At 37.6% G+C, this 22,737-nt stretch overlaps 1 pseudogene; it reads left to right on the forward strand.

The window, feature by feature from the left end:
- The first annotated feature begins 13,695 nt into the window (after positions 1-13,695).
- On the forward strand, positions 13,696-17,143 carry LOC148296064 (uncharacterized; annotated as a pseudogene).
- Positions 17,144-22,737: the final 5,594 nt, after the last annotated feature.

Below are 22,737 nucleotides of genomic sequence, written 5' to 3' on the forward strand. Positions count from 1 at the left end.
TGCCGTACTCTGCACGCTCAGTGCTAGGGCATCGCTCACGACCCGGTTGTCATCCCTTGTCCCCAGAACACGTATATCTTTAGGAGTCACTAAATTTCTAGCCACTCCAATGGCAACATCGTTGTCCAAGAGTATTGAGTCAGTTACTGTCACAGGCCCCCGTGCGGAAGCAAAGTAGGGCATCCATACTGGTGCCGCTGCTTGGCCTCGTGTCTGAGTCGGTGGAGCTAGGTTGAGATCCAACGAAAAGGGGTAGGAAGAGGCCATTTGATTTCTCACTTTTTATCTTCTTTCTTTCTTTTCTCTTTTGTGTGTTTCTGAGTTTGTGTTTTTTACCCTTTCTTTTTTTTACCTTTTATAGACTTAGTTTTTGCTAACCCTAGCCATTGCGGTTCTGAGTTCTGTGCGGCCCTTACGGCTTATCTCTATATGTCGCCGCACCCGTTTCCCAACCCCCTTAATTGCATTTTCACCTTTCACCACCTTCTAGTGAAAAAGTCGTCCCGCTTCACCCAAGAAGCCAATAATTCTGGCTTGGGGGATGTGACTGCTGCCTCTGCACGCCGACACGTCCCTCACCCCTTTCACCCGTGACTCCCCAGGAACCAAGGCATCAGGGACCACGCTCTTCCCTTTCAGAAATCACACTCTTTGCGCTCCCAATGCACATCTTTTTTTTAAAATTAAAAAAAATAAAAATAAAAAATAAAAAATAAACGTCTGGGCTTCGGATTTTATTGTGGGTCGGGTTTTCACCGTTGTTTAGGTTTCAAGGTGGGTTAACTTTCTTTTGGGTTGGGCTTTTAATTGTTTGGGTTTTGGTTTGCGTAAGACTGTCTGTTTAGGGCTTTCTGTTTCGAGTGTTTTACTGTTTCATTTTTTTTCTTTTTTGTTTATTTGTTTGTTTGTTTTGTAATTTTTATTTTTGTAATTATTTTTTTTTTTGTTGTGTTTTTTGTGTTTTTTTTTTTTTTTTTTTGTGGTTTATATTTACTTTAGTACCTTTCATTTCTTGTTATGACATTGCTTGTTCCTAATTTTTAAACATTGAGGACAATGTTCATTTCTAGGTTTGGGGGTATTGGAGTTTAGCATGTAAAATTGGTTTTTCCTTAATTTAATAAATTTTTTTTTTTTATTTTTGTTTTTATTTTTATTTTATTTTGTTAAGTCTTGCTTTAATTTTGATTTTGATTTTGATTTTGATTTTATTCACTTTCCGAACACATTTGATGAGATTGTGATAAATGTTTGCATGACTTAAATGAAAATTGAATTTTATTTATTATTTATTTTTTTTCCTTGTAAATTTTTATTGTAAAAAAAAAATAAAATTAATTAATTGATTAATTTGGCATCGTTCTAGCATGATATGTTCGAAACCTTCTTTGCACTTGCCATTTGTTTCATAATTCTCCAATTAAAGGATTTGCATGACCCAAAGAATTGTATCAAGCATAAATTAGACTTATATAACCATAAATGTGAGCTTTTGAGCCTTGTGCTTCATTTCATGAGTGTTATACACATACTCTTATTTTCTTGTCATCAAAGTTGTTGTTTGATCTCATTATTCATTGATTTGGTTGAATACTTAAAAGTCATTCATTCTTTTGCAATTCGATTTCATGACATTTAAGAAATGATATTAGGCCCTCTTTGGATCGTTTGTACCTTTCAAGCTAACCTTATGCATGCTTAAGCATGATTTTCCATTGTTAACCATTTTGAGCCTACATGTAAACCTTTTCTTTCATTTACCAATTATATTTCCTTGCCTTAGCCTGAAAAACAAATATTTACCTTTCTAAGGAACTCATGAGCTTTAATTGGGATGTGTTTTTCATACTAAGTTTAGGAATTGGTGTTACATTTTGAAGAAAAAAAAAAAAAATCACACAATTGGTGAAAGAAAAGAGAAAAGTTGTGATTAAGTGGTGGTTGAATGAAATTTCATTTTTGGGTTTCATTTTTGGGCCTTCAAAATAAATTGGTGTTTAAGGAAAGGAGTATGAATCATTGTAAATGAAGGTATAAGGAGTTTTGATCGCGTAAAAGAAAAAATCTAATCGTGATGATTCGAAGTCTTGTAAACAATTGTTTTATGCTCTTATATTTTGAGTTTCTTGGACTTTGTTTTATCCATACCCTTCATTTCTTACTCACCTTACACCCTTGGCCCCATTACAACCTATGCTAAAGACCTAAATTGATCTTAAATGTCATGTGGTTGAATTGCATTCATTTTTTCTACTTTTAAGTGTTTGGCATCCTTCTTGAGATCATATTAATGCAAGTCCTTCATCTTTTTATTTCGAGTTAAGTCCTTATGGTTTAACTCTAACCTCATGTTTATAACTGAGTATTGCATTGTAGCCCTCTTCCGAGTGATTCATTTGTGAGAGGACAACTTTGGTGAGATTTGAAGTTGCATTTGTGCTTGGTATGATTTTTGAAATTGTGTGGAAACTAAGATTGGGGAATTTGTTGCATTTGGCTATCACACTACTACACTTTGAGCATATTATGTTTTGAACTTTGCCGCTTTGTGAATAATGTCTAAAATTGAGCTTTTATTGTCAAAACGTTTAAGTCATGTGTATGAGTCATTTCTCTTCACAAAATGTTCGGAAAGATTGTTTTGAGTTTTTATTTTGATTTTGTTTTTTTTTTGTTTTTTGTGTTTTGTGTTTTGTTTTTATTTTTATGTTTGTTTTTGGTTTTGGTTTTGCTTAAGAACTAACAAATCTAATAAGTTTTCTAACCATTTTGTTTTGTAGAGTTAGAAAAACGTTTGTGGGTATCGTAACTGTTAAACCCTCAGGAGACACAACTCCTCCTACTAGGGATGCCTAGAGGTTTAAAGGCTTGTTGCATTCGCTCAATGCAATCGAGTTACCTACGAAAGTGGTCTAGTTAACTTCTTGTTTTGTTTTTAACTTTGTTTTGTGTTGTTTTGCTCGAGGACTAGCAAAATCTAGGTTTGGGGGTATTTGATCGGTTCATAATTGTATATCATTTTGTACCCTTCTAGCTTATGATTTGGTTATGTTTTTTAGTTAAACTTGTGCTTTTAATCCTTTTTGTGTTTATCTTTCAGTTCATTGAGCTTTAGGTAATAATGAGGGCTTTGGATAGTAAATGATGCAATCCATGCATGTTAGGGCCTAATTTGGATGAATGGATGAAGAGCTTAAAGACAAACTCAATTTTGGCTACAGTCCCCTGCCAGCCCAGTTTCGTAGGTCATATTGCAAGCTTTGTTTCAGCAACCTACATAGCTCGGATGAGGCCACATTCTTCATGAAAGTTGTTCCAATGGGTGTATACTATAACATATCCAAAATTCAGCCCCATTGGATAAATATGGAGTCTGTTACCTAGCAAACACAGAACCATGCTCAGGATGGATTTTATCAGCGCGCAAAATGAGTTAGCAATTTGTTTTGGCCTTAACTTCCTCCTCCGACCTTGGATTGGCCCAAATGATATATGGCTGGAAAGAAGACATTCTGAACTTCAAGTTTGAGTGCTTAAAGTCTTAATTTGCTTAAGGGAAGCCCAATTCGTAAGCCCTTGAAGTTGCTGGTCATGCTGACCTCAGGATGAGCTATTATTTCTGGTTGGAAGCTTGGTCATGGTGACATGAAGATGAGCTAGGGCTGCTGGTGGGATTTATTAGTGAAGTGCATCAACCATTTCAGATTTTATAATGGAAGTGTTGTATGCATTAGTGAAGTGCATCAACCATTTCAGATTTTATAAAACAAGTGTTGTATGCATTAGCCATACTTAATTCAGATTTTCAGCTTCCTTAGGCCTATATATAGTGAGGTTTCCCAAGCTTGTAAACACACCCCAAGGGGGGGAGCTCTCAAACACTTCTCTAGAGCTCCCTTCCCTTCTCTCCCTCAAATTCTCTTAGTTTCTCTTTCTAGTTTTCAATTGTTATAATGAGATCTTTGTGCTGAAATTCTCCTTAAGTTTTTCCAAGTTCTACTTAATTTTCATTGTTATGTAAATTCTTTTCTTTAGTTTCAAGTTTGATTCGTTTCCAAGTTTCAATTATGATTTTTGTTCTTATTCATTATGCTTATAAGTTAATATGCTAGTTTGAATGATTGATCACCATTTAGGCTTGCATGTTAGCTATCTTGGTTTGAATTAAGAGTAGACACCATACTTTAATTCGAATTGAACTATGAATAGGAAGAGTATGTATGGACATTCGACAACAGGGATTAGATACATGCTTGGTTGTTTAAATTGTTCTTCTATGCTTAATGGGTTCCTAATGCTTAATTTTAGGTTAGACAACAAATGATCAAATTAGGGAATTAGGAACACAAGGTTATGACCACACACCATGGCTTAATCATACTTTAGCTAGAATCAATCCATTAATCTAATTGAACTTGGGAACTTATCTACTTGAGTTAGTTATTTTCTTTCTTCCTTGTTTTATTTATTTCCTTTCTTTTTCATTTCTGTTTTGTGTAGGGAAAATGAATTGGATCATTCAATCACCAATCCTCGTGGGATCGACCTCGCACTTACATATGCTATACTACCAAACGGCTCGTGCACTTGCGAGTATCACAAGTTGAGGATGCAACTGAATCCATTTTGGTGCAGCTGTATCTACGCAACAGCGGCCTTCTTCTTGTTAGAGGTAAACTGAAACAATTTTTTGTTACGACTTATCAAGACATTGCAAGGATGGAAATATTCTTATATGATGGTCACATTACAAATGAGAGAATTAAAGGACTCTTTCAAATGAAGTGCAGCACACTTCGTGAGTGATGATAATAGTCATACAACCTCTCTTACACCAATGTTCTTGGCGCGTCCCATACAAAATTCACCCCATAAATTTGACACCATAAAATTCACATATCGAGTGAACGATGCCGTTTCTTTCTTTCCTAGTTCATCATCTATCCCTTGGAAATGGATCTTTCAAGTTCATTTGGTGGACGAACGTTTGTTCCAAAAAAGGATGACATGAAAAAGATTATCGCTCCATTACGAACCGAGGTGAGTTCAAATATTTGTCAGTTTTTTTTTCGAAATAAAATATTTGTCAGTTCAAATACTAGTTTGGTTAGTCTCATCCTCCTTGTTTTTATTATTATCTATTTTTTCTCAGAAAATTTTGACCTCGAAAATCGAAAGGCTACTTTCTACGGTTAGCGGCCTTCTTCTTGTTAGAGGTAAATTGAAACAATTTTTTGTTACGACTTATCAAGACATTGCAAAGATGGAAATATTCTTGGATGATAGTCACATTACAAATGAGAGAATTAGAGGACTCTTTCAAATGAAGTGCAGCACACTTCATGAGTGATGATAATAGTCATACAACCTCTCTTACACCAATGTTCTTAGTGCGTCTCATACAAAATTCACTGCATAAATTTGACACCATAAAATTCACATATCGAGTGAACGATGCCTTTTCTTTCTTTCCTAGTTCATCATCTATCCATTGGAAATGGATCTTTCAAGTTCATTTGGTGGACGAACGTTTGTTCGAAAAAAGGATGACATGAAAAAGATTATCGCTCCATTACGAACCGAGGTGAGTTCAAATATTTGTCAGTTTTTTTTCCGAAATAAAATATTTGTCAGTTCAAATACTAGTTTAGTTAGTCTTATCCTCCTTGTTTTTATTATTATCTATTTTTTCTCAAAAAATTTTGATCTCGAAAATCGAAAGGCTACTTTCTACGATTAGCGACCTTCTTCTTGTTAGAGGTAAACTGAAACAATTTTTTGTTACGACTTATCAAGACATTGCAATGATGGAAATATTCTTGGATGATGGTCACATTACAAATGAGAGAATTAGAGGACTCTTTCAAATGAAGTGCAGCACACTTCGTGAGTGATGGTCATTGTTGCATTCCTAAGAGGACACAAATTAATGTGCAAACAACCAATTAAAAATACCCGCAAGTGCACGAATCTATTGAAGTATAGATTATGTAAGTACGGGGTCGATCCCACGAAGAACTTGTCGGCTTCCTATAAGTTCTAATTTGAGTACGTAAAGAACACTTAATTGACACACCACAAATGCACAAATGCAAAATGGAAACTAAAAATGAGTAAAGAAGTGTAAAAGAAATGAAACAACACAAGAAAACTAAACAAAAACACAAACAGCATTTTCTATCACCCTTTTATCACCCATTTATCACCTATGAACAGTGCTAAAGCGACCGGTCGTCAGGTAAAAGCGACCGGTCGTTTTTGGGCAGATTCGAAACTCAAAATTTGTCTTGAAAAGCGACCGGTCGTCAGGTAAAAGCGACCGGTCGTTTTGGGCAGATTCATTTTCTCTGTTTTTCAGTTTCGACCTCTGTCCAGTGTTTTGCCTATAACTTTCCAACCGTACGTCCAAAATTCACGTTCTTTATACGGTTGGATTCAGCACAGAAAATTCAAGAACACAACGCGGACCAAAAGTCCAAAACAGTTACGAAAATAAACAGAATTCAGTAAACAAGACACACAATGTAACAAACACACAACTCACACACACATTAGGGGGGGGGGGGGGGGGGGTTTGGTTTGGTTCAAGTGACCTAATTCTATTGCATGAAAGTAAATGGACTTTGAATTTAAATGAGAATGGCAGAGATGAATTATCAAAATGTGAAAGTACCAAGTAACAAACACTAGGGTTTCGGAATCCACCCTAAACAATTCTACCCATGTTCATGAATACTCAAATGATGAACTCTAAACATGTTGATGAAAATGTTCGCAATCAAGACCATGGGTCGTGGCTCAAGACGCATTGATCCTCTCTAATATACGTAAAGTGCATGGTTCGTGCTACAATACTTGTGCCCTCCCCATAACTGAACCTAGGTATGGTTCGTACTTCGATTCAATTACAAGGAGAACCCATTAAGTTCAAAGAGAATATGAACATCACAAGAATCCTAATAGCATGGTGTTTACATTAGGTATTTGATCGGTTCATAATTGTATATCATTTTGTACCCTTCTAGCTTATGATTTGGTTATGTTTTTGAGTTAAACTTGTGCTTTTAATCCTTTTTGTGTTTATCTTTCAGTTCATTGAGCTTTAGGTAATAATGATGGCTTTGGATAGTAAATGATGCAATCCATGCATGTTAGGGCCTAATTTGGATGAATGGATGAAGAGCTTAAAGACAAACTCAATTTTGGCTACAGTCCCCTGCCAGCCCAGTTTCGTAGGTCATATTGCAAGCTTTGTTTCAGCAACCTACATAGCTCGGATGAGGCCACATTCTTCATGAAAGTTGTTCCAATGGGTGTATACTATAACATATCCGAAATTCAGCCCCATTGGATAATTTTGGAGTCTGTTACCTAGCAAACACAGAGCCATGCTCAGGATGGATTTTATCAGCGCGCAAAATGAGTTAGCAATTTGTTTTGGCCTTAACTTCCTCCTCCGACCTTGGATTGGCCCAAATGATATATGGCTGGAAAGAAGACATTCTGAACTTCAAGTTTGAGTGCTTAAAGTCTTAATTTTCTTAAGGGAAGCCCAATTCGTAAGCCCTTGAAGTTGCTGGTCATGCTGACCTCAGGATGAGCTATTATTTCTGGTTGGAAGCTTGGTCATGGTGACATGAAGATGAGCTAGGGCTGCTGGTGGGATTTATTAGTGAAGTGCATCAACCATTTCAGATTTTATAATGGAAGTGTTGTATGCATTAGTGAAGTGCATCAACCATTTCAGATTTTATAAAACAAGTGTTGTATGCATTAGCCATACTTAATTCAGATTTTCAGCTTCCTTAGGCCTATATATAGTGAGGTTTCCCAAGCTTGTAAACACACCCCAAGGGGGGGAGCTCTCAAACACTTCTCTAGAGCTCCCTTCCCTTCTCTCCCTCAAATTCTCTTAGTTTCTCTTTCTAGTTTTCAATTGTTATAATGAGATCTTTGTGCTGAAATTTTCCTTTAAGTCTTTCCAAGTTCTACTTTAATTTTCATTGTTATGTAAATTCTTTTCTTTAGTTTCAAGTTTGATTAGTTTCCAAGTTTCAATTATGGTTTTTGTTCTTATTCATTATGCTTATAAGTTAATATGCTAGTTTGAATGATTGATCACCATTTAGGCTTGCATGTTAGCTATCTTGGTTTGAATTAAGAGTAGACACCATGCTTTAATTCGAATTGAACTATGAATAGGAAGAGTATGTATGGACATTCGACAACAGGGATTAGATACATACTTGGTTGTTTAAAATGTTCTTCTATGCTTAATGGGTTCCTAATGCTTAATTTTAGGTTAGACAACAAATGATCAAATTAGGGAATTAGGAACACAAGGTTATGACCACACACCATGGCTTAATCATACTTTAGCTAGAATCAATCCATTAATCTAATTGAACTTGGGAACTTATCTGCTTGAGTTAGTTATTTCTTTCTTCCTTGTTTTATTTATTTCCTTTCTTTTTCATTTCTGTTTTGTGTAGGAAAAATGAATTGGATCATTCAATCACCAATCCTCGTGGGATCGACCTCGCACTTACATATGCTATACTACCAAACGGCTCGTGCACTTGCGAGTATCACAAGTTGAGGATGCAACTGAATCCATTTTGGTGCAGCTGTATCTACGCAACAGTATTCAAGAAACCAATTCACATGGATGATTCTTACTTCATCCATTTATTGCTTAGGAGAACATGAAGATACACATAATCCCAACAATCTCAAGAAGCATGCTTTCAAAGATGGCCAACCAAGGAAAAACACACATCAAGGATAGATTAATTTGGTGAATTGGAATTCATCAACAATATGTAGAAATTCATACACTCAAGCATCAAAACAATAAGGTAATCATGTTTAGGGCTTCAACCTAAGCCCTAGCTATGGAGTTTAGTTGCTCATACTTATTCCAAATACAAACTCAAAATGAAATTAGAAAGAGTTTATAGATTTTCAGAAAATGATGAGAGCTTCAAGATCATCAATGGTGGAAGTCTTCTTCTCCACTTTTCTTGGCTGCACCTTGGCTTTCTCCTAGCTCCAAGCTCTCCAAAATCTGCTCTCAATTGTGTAGAATTCTCAATGACTTCCTTTACCCACGTTCAAAAGGCTCCCCAACTTCAGATTGCAATTCCCTTTGCTTCCCTCTCTCCTCCTTTCCAGCTTTTACTTTTAGTATTCTATTGCCAAAGTCTTCACCCATCATCCTTTGTCTCCTTCCAAATGATGAAGCTTTGTCCTCACAAAGATGCCAATTGCTTCAGAAAGTACTCATTTACTAAGGTAACTCCTTGTTACCAAGAGTTATGGTAAAAAGAAATTAAGATGACACAAAGGAGGTAAAAGCTGGCCAAATCCGGATTTCCAGAGCTGTGGTAACATGCTGGATTGGTTGGATAGGCAATACTTGTCCAATGGAGCTCAAATTTGGTTATGTTGTAGTTAACATCCATTGGAACAAGTCTCATGAAGATCACGACCTCATCCGAGCACCAGAGCATGTTGATCCCAGGCCAAGAAGTTGACCTACGAAAATGAACAAAAACAGAATTTATAACTAATAATGCACTTTTAGCTCATTTTCATCCCAACCAAGGTAAAATCTAAGAAAACACAAAAAGGAAGTAAAAAGCTATAAAATGTCAAGAACTAACTCAAAATAGTGGGTGAATAACATGAAAAATCATGTGTAAAAATGAACCGAACAGTCATAGTCATACAACCTCTCTTACACCAATGTTCTTGGTGCGTCCCATACAAAATTCACTCCATAAATTTGACACCATAAAATTCACCTACAATATTCCTATACAAAGCATCCATCGAAATTTTGTTATGTGAATAGAAATTAGAGTACAAATCTAGAAGTAAATAGAACTTAGAAAAATATTTGTTATGTCGAACGTTTTGATGCACTTACAGTGGAATTTATAAGCTCCAACCTTTTGAAGATTTCCCCAATTCAGTTTGCCAGTAGTGTAATACTTTGGTGTTTTGTTGTTGTTGTGCTTATTTTATCTTGGTTGTGTTTATTTCTGTGTTTTTCTACACATGATGACATGACACACAGAACATTTATAGAGAATAAACTCAAAATATAGCTTCTAGAAAATAAACTCAAAATATAGCTTCGTGAGTTATGGTTATAGTCATACTACCTCTCTTACACCACTGTTCTTGACGCGTCCCATACAAAAGTCACCTCATAAATTTGACACCATAAAATTCACCTATCGAGTGAACAATGTCTTTTTTTTCTTTCCTAGTTCATCATCTAACCCTTGAAAATGGATCTTTCAAATTCATTTTGTGGATGAACGACTGTTCCAAAACAGGATGACATGAAAAAGATTATCGCTCCATTACGAATCGAGGTGAGTTCAAATATTTGTCAGTTTTTTTTTCCGAAATAAAATATTTGTCAATTCAAATAATAGTTTAGTTAGTCGCATCCTCCTCCTTGTTTTTATTATTATCTATTTTTCTCTCAGAAAATTTTGACCTCGAAAATCGAAATGCTACTTTCTACGGTTAGCGGCCTTCTTGAAATAATTTTTTGTTACGATTTACCAAGACATTGCAAGAATGGAAATATTTTTGGATCATGGTCACATTATAAATGAGAGAATTAGAGGACTCTTTCAAATGAAGTGCATCACACTTCGTGAGTGATGATCATAGTCATACAACCTCTCTTACACCAAAGTTCTTGGCGCGTCCCATACAAAATTCACCCCATAAATTTGACACCATAAAATTCACCTATCGAGTGAATGATGCTTTTTCTTTCTCTCCTAGTTCATCATATATCCCTTGGAAATGGATCTTTCAAATTCATTTGATGGACGAACGTTTGTTCCAAAAAAGGATGACATCAAAAAGATTATTGCTCCATTACAAACAGAGGTGAGTTCAAATATTTGTCAATTTTTTTTCCGAAATAAAATATTTGTCAGTTCAAATACTAGTTTAGTTAGTCTCATTCTCCTCCTTGTTTTTATTATTATCTATTTTTTTCTCAGAAAATTTTGACCTCGAAAATTGAAAGGCTACTTTCTACGGCTAGTGGCCTTCTTGAAACAATTTTTTGTTACGACTTATCAAGAAATTATAAGGATGGAAATATTCTTGGATGATGGTCACATTACAAATGAGAGAATTAGAGAACTCTTTCAAATGAAGTGCAACACATTTCGTGAATGATGGTCATAGTCATACAACCTCTCTTACACCACTGTTCTTGGCGCGTCCCATACAAAATTCACCCCATAAATTTGACACCATAAAATTCACCTATCGAGTGAATGATACCTTTTCTTACTTTGCTAGTTCATCATCTATCCCTTGGAAATGGATCTTTCAAATTCATTTGATGGACGAATGTTTGTTCCAAAAAGGATGACATGAAAAAGATTATTGCTCCATTACGAACCGAGGTGAATTCAAATATTTGTCAGTTTTTTTTCCGAAATATTTTTTAGTTCAAACACTAGTTTAGTTAGTCTCATTCTCCTCATTGTTTTAATTATTATCTATTTTTCTCTCAGAAAATTTTAACCTCGAAAATCGAAAGGCTACTTTCTACGGTTAGCGGCCTTCTTCTTGTTAGAGATGAACTGAAACAATTTTTTGTTACGACTTATCAAGACATTGCAAGGATGGAAATATTCTTGGATGATGGTCACATTACAAATGAGAGAATTAGAGGACTATTTCAAATGAAGTGCAGCACACTTCGTGAGTGATGGTTATAGTCATACTACCTCTCTTACACCACTGTTCTTGGCGCGTCCCATACAAAAGTCACCTCATAAATTTGACACCATAAAATTCACATATCGAGTGAATGATGCCTTTTCTTTCTTTCCTAGTTAATCATCTATCCCTTGGAAATAGATCTTTCATATTCATTTGATGGACGAACGTCTGTTCCAAAAAAGGATGACATGAAAAAAATTATTGCTCCATTACAAACCGAGGTGAGTTCAAATATTTGTCAGTTTTTTTTTTCGAAATAAAATATTTGTCAGTTCAAATATTAGTTTAGTTAGTCTCATCCTCCTTGTTTTTATTATTATCTATTTTTCTCTCAGAAAATTTTGACTTCGAAAATTGAAAGGCTACTTTCTACAGCTAGCGGCCTTCTTCTTGTTAGAGGTAAACAGAAACAATTTTTTGTTACGACTTATCAAAACATTGCAAGGATGGAAATATTCTTGGATGATGGTCACATTACAAATGAGAGAATTAGAGGACTCTTTCAAATGAAGTGCAGAACACTTCGTGACAAGGGCAAATCCTATGGTTTTCCTCGATTGGCCGTTGCTTGTCGGAAATTGCTGGGAGCAAATAAAAGATCTGACAACGTTTTTTACAAATTGGTTGCTGTCAAAAATGAATTTTTTCTGTTGGCGGATGGTCTTTGCCCCGCACTTGGAACTGGTGTTTTGATTCCTATTTGCTTTGTTTGCTACCTATTTCTCAGAGCAATTATAACTTATTTATTTAAGATATATATTTTCTTATTATTGTTGTTTAATACAACATACAGATAGAGTTCTTGCATGAAATGGTTGACATGGTTGTGACTGACTTTGGTCATTTCTATGATATCAATACCCTCAATTTGGACTACCGTAAAAAAAATACAACTGCTCCAACGTCTGTTCAAAAGATTCCGTCTTGTTCCTGTGTCATTATGTAGGTGCTAGTGCTGGTGCTGGATGAACTGGTTAAGTAGTGCTGTACTACTATTTGGTTTGATCAGACAATATTCATATCTATGTCTATGTCATTCTCTAGGTGTTGGATTAACTACTAAATTAGTACTGTATTGCTATTTGGTTTAGATAAGACAGTAATTGATGCAGGATATGTAGGACCTAAATTGTTTAGTTTCCTAGTTTATTTGTTAGTTTCTTAAATTCTTTAGTTTTCCAAATTCTAGTAGGATTTCTAAGTTTCCTATTTTATTAGGAATATGATTTTTGTTTTAGCTGCGAATTTTAATCCCATTGTCTCTAGGTTTTAGTTTGCTATAAATACCCCTATGTAGTTCTTTAAAATTCAGTTTTGAATATTGATTAAACCTTCTCTTAACCTCTCTAATTTCTGCCTTCCTTCTATCTTTTCTTCCCTTCAACTTCTCATATTCTTTTCTGTCCTATTGCTTTGAGTGTTTAAACTAACACACCCAGGGTTGTACTACTTCAATTGGTATTTAGAGCCTCTTGCCTCCGCCGCTGTTACTATGCTTTGTTGCCTCTATTGGTTGTCATGGCTCCCAACATCACCGTTGCTAATTTGGCCGAACAACATCAGGAATTGAAGGAAAAAATGTCTACAGATTTCACCAGTTTGGAAAATCAATTCGCAAAATTGATGGCTGATCACAAGGCTGAATTTTCGTCCATGTCCATAGATATTGCCAAGTTACAAGCTTCCGTGACGCTGCTTGTCAACCACCTCTTAACTGCAACTCCTGAACTATCCTCCACATCCGCTGTTCTCTCCAGTTCAGTCACACCTTCTCTATAGGCTGGTTTCCTTCCCAATCCGTCTAGGGATTCCAAGTTCCAAGGCCACCTGGGCCTTCCATCATCTTCTGGGGGAACATCTATGGTTCGATCCAAACCAAATTTTCCTGCAAGATCTGCACCCAAACCACATTATACCCAACATACGATGGGTTCTTCTCTAGTGGACGCCACAATACCTCCCCCACTGGCCCGACCACACGAACATCAAGTTGTTCACCGAAACTTGGATTTTGAGATCGCCCGTCATGCCAAGCCTACCGCCCCCAACTTCGATGGTTGCGGAGATCCTACTCTCTTTGTTGATTGGATATCGGCTATGGAAGATTATTTTGAATGGTATGACATGTCCGATGCACAACGGATCCGGTTCGCCAAACTCAAACTCGTAAGAGCCGCAAAGCAATACTGGAAGGCTACCGAGCATCATCTCCAACAACTGGGACAAACCCCTGTGATTTTATGGGATAAGATGAAATTGAAACTCCGAGAACAATACCTTCCATCTTTTTATCGTCACCAATTGTTAGATCAATTATGGACTCTTTCCCAGGGTACTTCCACAGTCCAAGACTATTATTTCGCTTTGTGGAGCACAAATTGCGTTCTGCCATGCAGGAAGAGCTGGTAGTCATAGTTTCTCGTTTTATTTACGGCCTTCAGATTGATATCAAACGCGAGGTCAGTAGGTCACGTCCGGATGTGTTAGAAGATGCCTATTGCCAAGCCTTGGAAGCTGAGACATATCTGCGACCACAACGTCGATACCTAGGATATTCTGGTCAGCCTGCGACCACCACCCAAGCCCGCACTACCACTCTAGGTCTGAAATCTGAATTTTCCGGACCATCTAATCCTACTGCACCACCTCTCAAAGGACCGACCGTCTCTAATAATTCCCACATTGAGTGTTTCCAGTGCCATGCCAAAGGACATATTGCCTCTCGTTGTCCACAACGCACAATAACTATTAGCGCTAGCGCGGACAACCTTTGTGATGTAGAGATTGTGGAGCCTCTCGAGGGTATCTATGATCCAGAAATTGACGATTGTTTTGATGACGACACACTAAATCAAGTTTCTGTTATGCGTTGTATCTATTCCGCACCCGTGCTACTTGATTCTTGGAAACGCACTAGTATTTTCCATACCTACAATTCATGCAATAACCAAACATGTAAATTGGTTATTGATGGTGGCAGTACCATGAATGTCATCTCCAAGTCTGCTGTTACTTGTCTTAATCTTAAGCTCGAACCACATCCCCACCCTTTTCACGTAGCTTGGGTTGATAAAACTAAACTACTAGTCATTGAGCGGTGTCTTGTTTCCCTTAAGCTAGGGACTTGCAATGAAGACATTTATTTGGACCTACTGCCTATGAATGTTGCACATGTCTTACTTGGCAGACCTTGGCTCTATGACCACCACATGCAGAATTGTGGTCGTGAAAACACATACACTTTTCAACATGAAGGCAAAAGCATTACTTTGCGACCAGCCAATCCTGCCATTAGACCTACCAAGACTCATGTCACCACCTCCTCTCCATCCCAGAAAGACAATGCGCCAAGTGGTCGGTTGGCTCTATTATCTTATGGCGATTTTCAGAAAGAAAGTCGGGAGACAGGGGTTGTATTTGCTCTCATGCTCAAAGAGATATCTGCCTCCCCTTCTCATAAGAACTTCGAACCTCTACATCAACTCCTCAATGAATTCTCTGATGTTATGCCTGATGACCTCCCAGACGAACCACCCATGAGGGATATTCAACATGCCATCGACCTTGTACCCGGATCACAACTTCCGAATCTTTCTCATTACTGCATGAACTCATCTGAACGTGCCGAACTAAACACGCAAATTCAAGGTCTACTGGATAAAGGATTTATTCGCCATAGCCTGAGCCCATGTGCTGTACTGGTGCTTCTTACTCCCAAAAAAGATGGCTCTTGGCGAATGTGTGTTGACAGTAGAGCTATTAATAAGATCACAGTTAAATATCAATTTCCTATTCCACGACTTGAGGATATGTTGGATGATTTGGTAGGTTCCAAATGGTTTTCCAAGATTGACCTTCATAGCGGTTACCATCATATTCGTATTAGGGAAGGTGATGAATGGAAAACAACATTCAAAACTCCTGATGGGTTGTATGAGTGGCTTGTTATGCCATTTGGAATGTCTAATGCATCTAGCACATTTATGCGTGTGATGACCCATGTTTTGCGTCCTTATATTGGGAAGTTTTTGGTGTGTACTTTGATGTGTTTGTGCCTAATAAATCACGGCCATGAACTGACCGAAGGAGCCCCTTTTCTCGGCCCTGGCATTTTCTCAAACGTAGCGTTTCGCCAAGATATTTGGCCCTCCTGAAGACAAAAAGAAAAGTTGTTAAGGCACGATCATCTCGGCCTCGATAATAGGCCGAGGCCGAGGCCAAACAAAATCACGGCCAATGATATTAAAAAATCAAATCATCACGTGATAGCAGGGTCCCATGCTTCATTTAATGAAGTAATGCCTCTGTTTATTGCAGCAAACCCACTGGCCACAAATAAGCATTTAATGCACGAGGGAATGTGGGAAGTGACTGAAGTCAGGTTGTGGCGACAGGAAAAAAAGTGATTAGACGCAGACATTCTCACAAGGATTCTTACAGCTTGAGAGATTGGGTGACCAGCTATCAGAACAATAAATGCGTCCCCACGGCCACAGGCGCAGAACCCACGATCAAGGCGGCAGCCGAGATTCACCAGGATTTATGGGGTCACACCACCATACTTCACGATCCCAAATGTCGATTGGACTACCCACTTGCTCTAATTAGACTCCACTATGCAGGATTTCAGCCTCGATTACTCCTCCAGGAACTCTTCCTATAAATACAAGGCTCAAGACTACTTTCAAAGGGTTCAAACACCAAACAAAAGCCTCCCACTGAGCAAATTATATTTTCCTGTAATGCACTTTCAATATCTTTACTTGCTTTCCTAGGAGTAGTGTTAGTTTGTAAGGAAAATCCATTCATCAATATATCATACGACCCTTGATTTTCAAGGCGCCGGAGCACCATCTTTGTTAATCATTCATTCACCCCATATATCATACGACCGCCGCTCACTGAGCAGCGCGCCGGAGCACCACCCAAAATCCACCATCAGCACCACCCCTAAACGGCCTTGTAGCTCAAGCCGTGAACCTTGCAGCTGAGATCAGTTCCTCTCTCGGCTACAGTCGTTTGATTAGAAGACGAGTTCAAACAGGCGCACCACTTAACCATTTCCATCCACATCAACCTTTCGACGCACGGTAGACCGTGCTGGCACGCCCGCGCACAACCGCACTGCATCCAAAAGCAGGAAGCCACGTGTCAGCGCACATCCCCTCGGCCCGGAACCCCAGGCCGTGAGATCTGCGCAGCCGACATGATGATATCCTTATCTACAGCCATTCGAAAGAGGACCATCTACAACACCTCCAAACAATTTTTCGTATGTTATGCCAAGAAAAGTTATTTGTTAGTTTGAAGAAGTGTTCTTTCCTTTAAGAACAAGTTTTATTTCTGGGATTCATTATTTCCGCAGCTGGCATAAGTGTTGATCTTGACAAAGTTCACGCCATTGTCAATTGGCCGCTTCCTTCCACATTCACCGAGACTCGAAGCTTCCATGGTTTAGCATCTTTTTACCGACGTTTTATTCCTAATTTCAGTACTATAATGGCTCTTATTATGGACTGTATGAAGCAAGGTGAGTTTCGATGGACTCATGCGGCCACGCGATCGTTTGAGTTGTTAAAACAGAAAATGACATAAGCACTTGTCCTACGCCATCTAGATTTGACCAAGGTTTTTGAAGTAGCATGTGACGCATCTGGTGTTGGCATTGAGGGCGTCTTAAGTCAGGAAGGACACCCTGTTGCTTATTTTAGTGAGAAGCTTAATGAGGCAAAGCAAAAGTATTCGACTTACGACAAGGAATTCTACGCCATAGTTCGTGCATTACGTTATTGGCAATATCATCAAGCATTAAGGTATCTCCATTCTCAACGTAACGTAAGTAGCCGCCATATTAAGTGGACTAAGTATCTTCGGATTTTTACCTTTGTGATTCAACATCGCCCGAGAGCTAAAGTTGCTGATGCACTCAGCCGAGTAGGCATTATCCTTCAATCATTGACTGCACAAGTTGTGGGTTTTGATAAAATTAAAACTGAATATTCTTCTTGTCCAGATTTTGGTCTTAATTTTCAAGAAGTTACTGCTGGAAATCGTCGTGATCATGTTGATTTTATGCTACGTGATGGTTATCTCTTTCGTGGAACACAGTTATGCATTCCCCGTACCTCTTTACGCGATTTCCTAGTGTGGGAATTACATGCTAGAGGCCTAGATGGACATTTTGATAAAGATAAGACCATTACACTAGTTGTCGATCGGTTTTATTGGCATTCATTGAAGCGAGATGTCACCCACATCCTGGCCCAATGTTGCACCTGTCAGCTTTCCAAGGCTCGAAAGCAAAATACTGGATTATACACTCCTTTGCCAGTTTCGCATACTCCATGGAATTCTGGTTGTCGTTGACAGGTTCTCTAAAATGGCTCACTTTCTGCCTTGTTCCAAAGATGCTGATGCTTCTTATGGGGCCAATTTACTTTTTTTAAAGAGGTCGTTTGTTTGCAAGGGCTTCCTGTTTCTTTTGTTTCAGACCGTGATGTCAAGTTCGTTATTTATTTCTGGAAGCCTTTGTGGAAGCTCTTTGGTACTTCTTTAAAGTTTTCATCTGCATTTCACCCTAAGAAAGATGGTCAAACGGAAGTGGTTAATCGTAGTGTTGGAGATTTATTACGATGTTTAGTCGGTGATAAGCAGGGTAATTGGGACCTCATTCTTCTTGTAGCAGAATTTGCTTATAATAATTCTGCCAACCGAACTACAGAGGTAAAAGTCTTTTCGAAATTGTTTACGGTGTGCTGCCACGTCCACCCATTGATCTTGCTCCCCTTCCTATTGATGCCCATCCTTCGGAATCTGACTACCTTTACTGAGCACATTTGTCACCTACATGAGAAGGTTCGTCATAAAATTTCTCTAAGTACAGAAACATACCAACTTGTTGCCAATACCCCTCGTCCCTCTCAAGACTTCCAAGAAGGTGATTATGTTATGGTATGTGTTTCCCCTGAGAGATTTCCCAAACATTCTTTTAAGAAACTTCATGCTCGATCGATGAGTCCTTATTGTATCCTTCGCAAGTTGGGTGCCAATGCTTACTTGGTCGAACTTCCTTCTGATGTTCATATCAGTCCCATTTTCAACGTATCTGATTTGTTTCCATACCGGGGCACTTTTACTCATGTTGCGACTGAAACGACTCCCGCTATCGTTCCTCATGTTGCTCCTTGCGTGCCTGCTTCCCATGCTTCTCCTACCGATCAGACCTCACAAGTCTTAGATCATAAAGTGGTGGCTTCAGCCGTTGGGGGGTTTTCTCGATTTTTGGTTCGTTGGTGGGACGTCCAGATACGAATGCTGCTTGGATTACTGAAGATGAGTTTCGTCAGCTTGATCCTTCTCTTCTCCATCAAGTTCAAGATGACTTGGTAGCAGCTGAAGTTACTGATACTCGTCCTCCTATTATTCATACTTATAGTCGGCGCCGCCGTCGTTAAACTCGCCGAAGTCGAGTTCTTTTCATCGGAGGAGAACGATGTAGGATGCGTAGGACCTAAATTGTTTAGTTTCCTAGTTTATTTGTTAGTTCCGTAAATTCTTTAGTTTTCCAAATTCTAGTAGGATTTCTAAGTTTCCTATTTTATTAGGAATAGGATTTCTGTTTTAGCTAAGAATTTTAATCCTATTGTCTCTAGGTTTTAGTTTGCTATAAATACCCCTATGTAGTTCTTTAAAATTCAGTTTTGAATATTGATTGAACCTTCTCTTAAGCTCTTTGATTTCTGTCTTCCTTCTATCTTTTCTTTCCTTCAACTTCTCATATTCTTTTCTGTCCATTGCTTTGAGTGTTTAAACTAACACACCTAGGGTTGTACTGTATCAGTAATTATATCAATTTCATTGTGAATTGTTTGATTTTATTTTATCTTAGATTGATTGCGGATGGTGGACTTGGTTGATATGATCTTTGCTCAATTTTTGGGTGTTGATTTTGTTATTTCAAGGGTTCACTACAAGAAAAAAGTCCTTTCACAACGCGCAATGTGCGTTGTGAAAACATATTGACAACATGCGGCGCACGTTGTTGAAGCCGATGTCGTTAAAAGGTGTAGGGCTTTCGACAACACGCGTTGAACGTCGTCGTTTATTTTGGCGCTCGTTGTGAACAACATTAACCACAACACGCGCACGTTGTAGGAGCGATTGACAACAACGTGCCGAGCGTGTCGTCTTATAATATTATGACAACATGTCTGTGCTCGTTGTTGTTTATGTTTTGACAACAAGCAATGCGCGTTGTTATATCAAATATATATGTTTTTTTTTAAATAATTATCAAAATTACCTGATAAAAGTATAATTTATCTATAAATAGAAGCTCTATGATAAACATAAATATTTACTTACTTCACATTCATAAGGCATCCCAGAATACAAAGCTTTCATTCAAAAGATAAATAAGGAGTTCCATACATATTACAAAGTTATATTCATCCCAATTATTCTAATTGTGCAAAATGATTGTTCTATGCATATAATTACAGTTCAAAATCCTTGTCAAAATAATCTAAAAACATGATTGATTGCACTCAGATCTTGCTGAAACATGCTTTAGAAACTTGGTTAGTTGCACCTCAAAATCCTTATCAAAATGGTGAGTATTGCAATTTGGAAGCATTGTCAAACATAGTCTAAGCACCTGAAAAAATAACATATGTAGCAAAAAAGGGATTATTATGTTATATAGAAACGATTTCATTTTCGTTTTCTAATACGCCCATTATATATATCAATTTTGTTATATTAAAACCTATAGAAACGTTGATCAAATTAACAAAGTAAGAAATGTGATTGCTATTTATGAGATTAACCTATGATGTATATAATGGGCGTATAACGGGTAATATAAAATATATACACTTATATGAAATCCTTTGAGGTATATCCTTTGAGATTAACCTATGATGTATATCATACGCCCATTATATACATTTTCGTTTTATATTACCCGTACTTTGAGGTATATCTTTTATCATATCAAACGTAGGTGAGAAGTCCACTACCCAAAAGTTTCAGGGGTTACAAAACTCTGTTTGATGTATAATCCTTCTATGGAAAGGGGAAGTGGTTTTCTACTATGAACTTATCAAAGTAATGAAGGAGAAGCAAAAAATATTTGAGGAGTTCATGGAGAAAATGAGCTCAGGCTCCACTTGATATATCAGTCAGTCATCTTTATCATGATGTTGTTTTGAATTATGATGACTAATGTTTTGAAGTATGATAGGCTAATGTTGTTTTGAATTATGGAGACTATAATGCTGTTTTCAATTATGATGCCAAATCTTTTGAATTCATGTTATGTTATGACATTGTTATAACGCATTTTATTGAAACGTGAACATTCCTCTCTACAAGCTTCTGCAACAGGGCTTCACGAGTCTTGCGACGAATTCTTAGTTTAGTCCGTTTAATAATTATTTGTGATATATTATCCTATATTGATGCGTATTATGAATTACAACATTGCAGAAATAAATAGTGTTGTTGCAAATTATATTATACATCATCACTTTTCCTATTTTGCATCCGCTTTTGCTTTTTTTTATTATTTATATAAATATCTTAGATTATTAAACTTTTTGCGTGTTCTACCAAATCCTCATTGCGGTAGCCCAAGGAAGCTGCACTTCTCCCCCACCATTTGGCCACCGGAAGAAGGGTTGAAATTTGACATTGAAGGAGTCCTCTTTCGAGGTCTCATACACAGCCCCAAATTCAGACCTCGGATCTGGAGGCCCGATTGAATACGGACTCGGGTTTAGGTCCATCACCAAATTATTACCTCCAACATAATCAGACCCAGAACCATTCCCAACCCTCTGACCCTTCAAAATACCAAAAACAACAATCAAAGCATACCTTTTACTTCTCCAAAGAGCTGAGACCCATATGGATGGTGTTGAATATTGGCTCAAATATTATGTTGTTTACTATCTCTGTTGTGTTGCATGTCGTCCACTTGGAGAAAGGAAGAGATTGTTTCTTTCCTTTCTCATGCATATGCCGAAAGCAAAGGAAGACATGTAGCATGTGGGCAAGCTATCAAGGGAAGGGAATGTTGGTTAATGTCAGCCTTTGTCATAAAGGAGGAAACAAAAGCCATGTGAAGCAAGTTGGAAAATGGGAAAAGCAAGTTTGACTAGCTGCATATTGATCACTATTTGCATGTGATGGTTTATCCCTAGATTCATAGAGTGGCTACTATATTTATGAAGCCAACAGAGTCATCCTGAGTCTGACAATCTCCAAAAAGTTCTCTTTGGTCTTGCTCCATATGCTGTTTCTTCAACTTTTCTATAGTAGCAAGTTGCTCAGGAGTAAGGGTCACTTCAGTAGTATGTGTCAAAACATTGACCTGAAACAAATTAGTCAGGACAAAATATGCTGAAAGTTATAATATGAAAAGGAGGAGGAGGGGGGAGGGGGGTTTGTGGATTTGCAAAGACGTAAAGTATAAATGAAACAAATTCAAATGATTCTCCTCTGTCACCTACTTGCATCAATTATGCAGTAATTCTAAACCAAAAGAACAAACAAATTAGTACAACATATCGAACACATTCTGCACATGTCACAGTGACATTTAAGGATACAGTCACACATATGAAATTTGCAACTAATATTTTAAATTTTCTGATATGTCTCAGCGGTTTATAATTTTTGACCGAGCAGAAAATTGCAGACTCTAAATGGAGAAAATTGGCCCCTTTGGTTAAGCAGGTAAGCTCAAGCTCAAGCCGTCTCTCTCTGTCTCACAGAAGCATACAGATCAGAGATGCCTAAGAATTTCCAAAATAGTGAGAGGAAAATATTAACTTTAGAGTCTGAGGGAAAAGAATAATAAGAAAAAGAAAAAAGAAAAGGGGAAAGAGAACGTTGAGAAAGCAAAGCTGAAACAATAAGTAGAAGGAAAGGGTGTGTGGGCTGTGGCCTCTCTGGTTTTTGGCC

This window comes from Prunus avium, chromosome 3, assembly GCF_965620075.1.
Source record: "Prunus avium chromosome 3, drPruAviu1.hap1.1, whole genome shotgun sequence".
NCBI lineage: Eukaryota > Viridiplantae > Streptophyta > Magnoliopsida > Rosales > Rosaceae > Prunus > Prunus avium.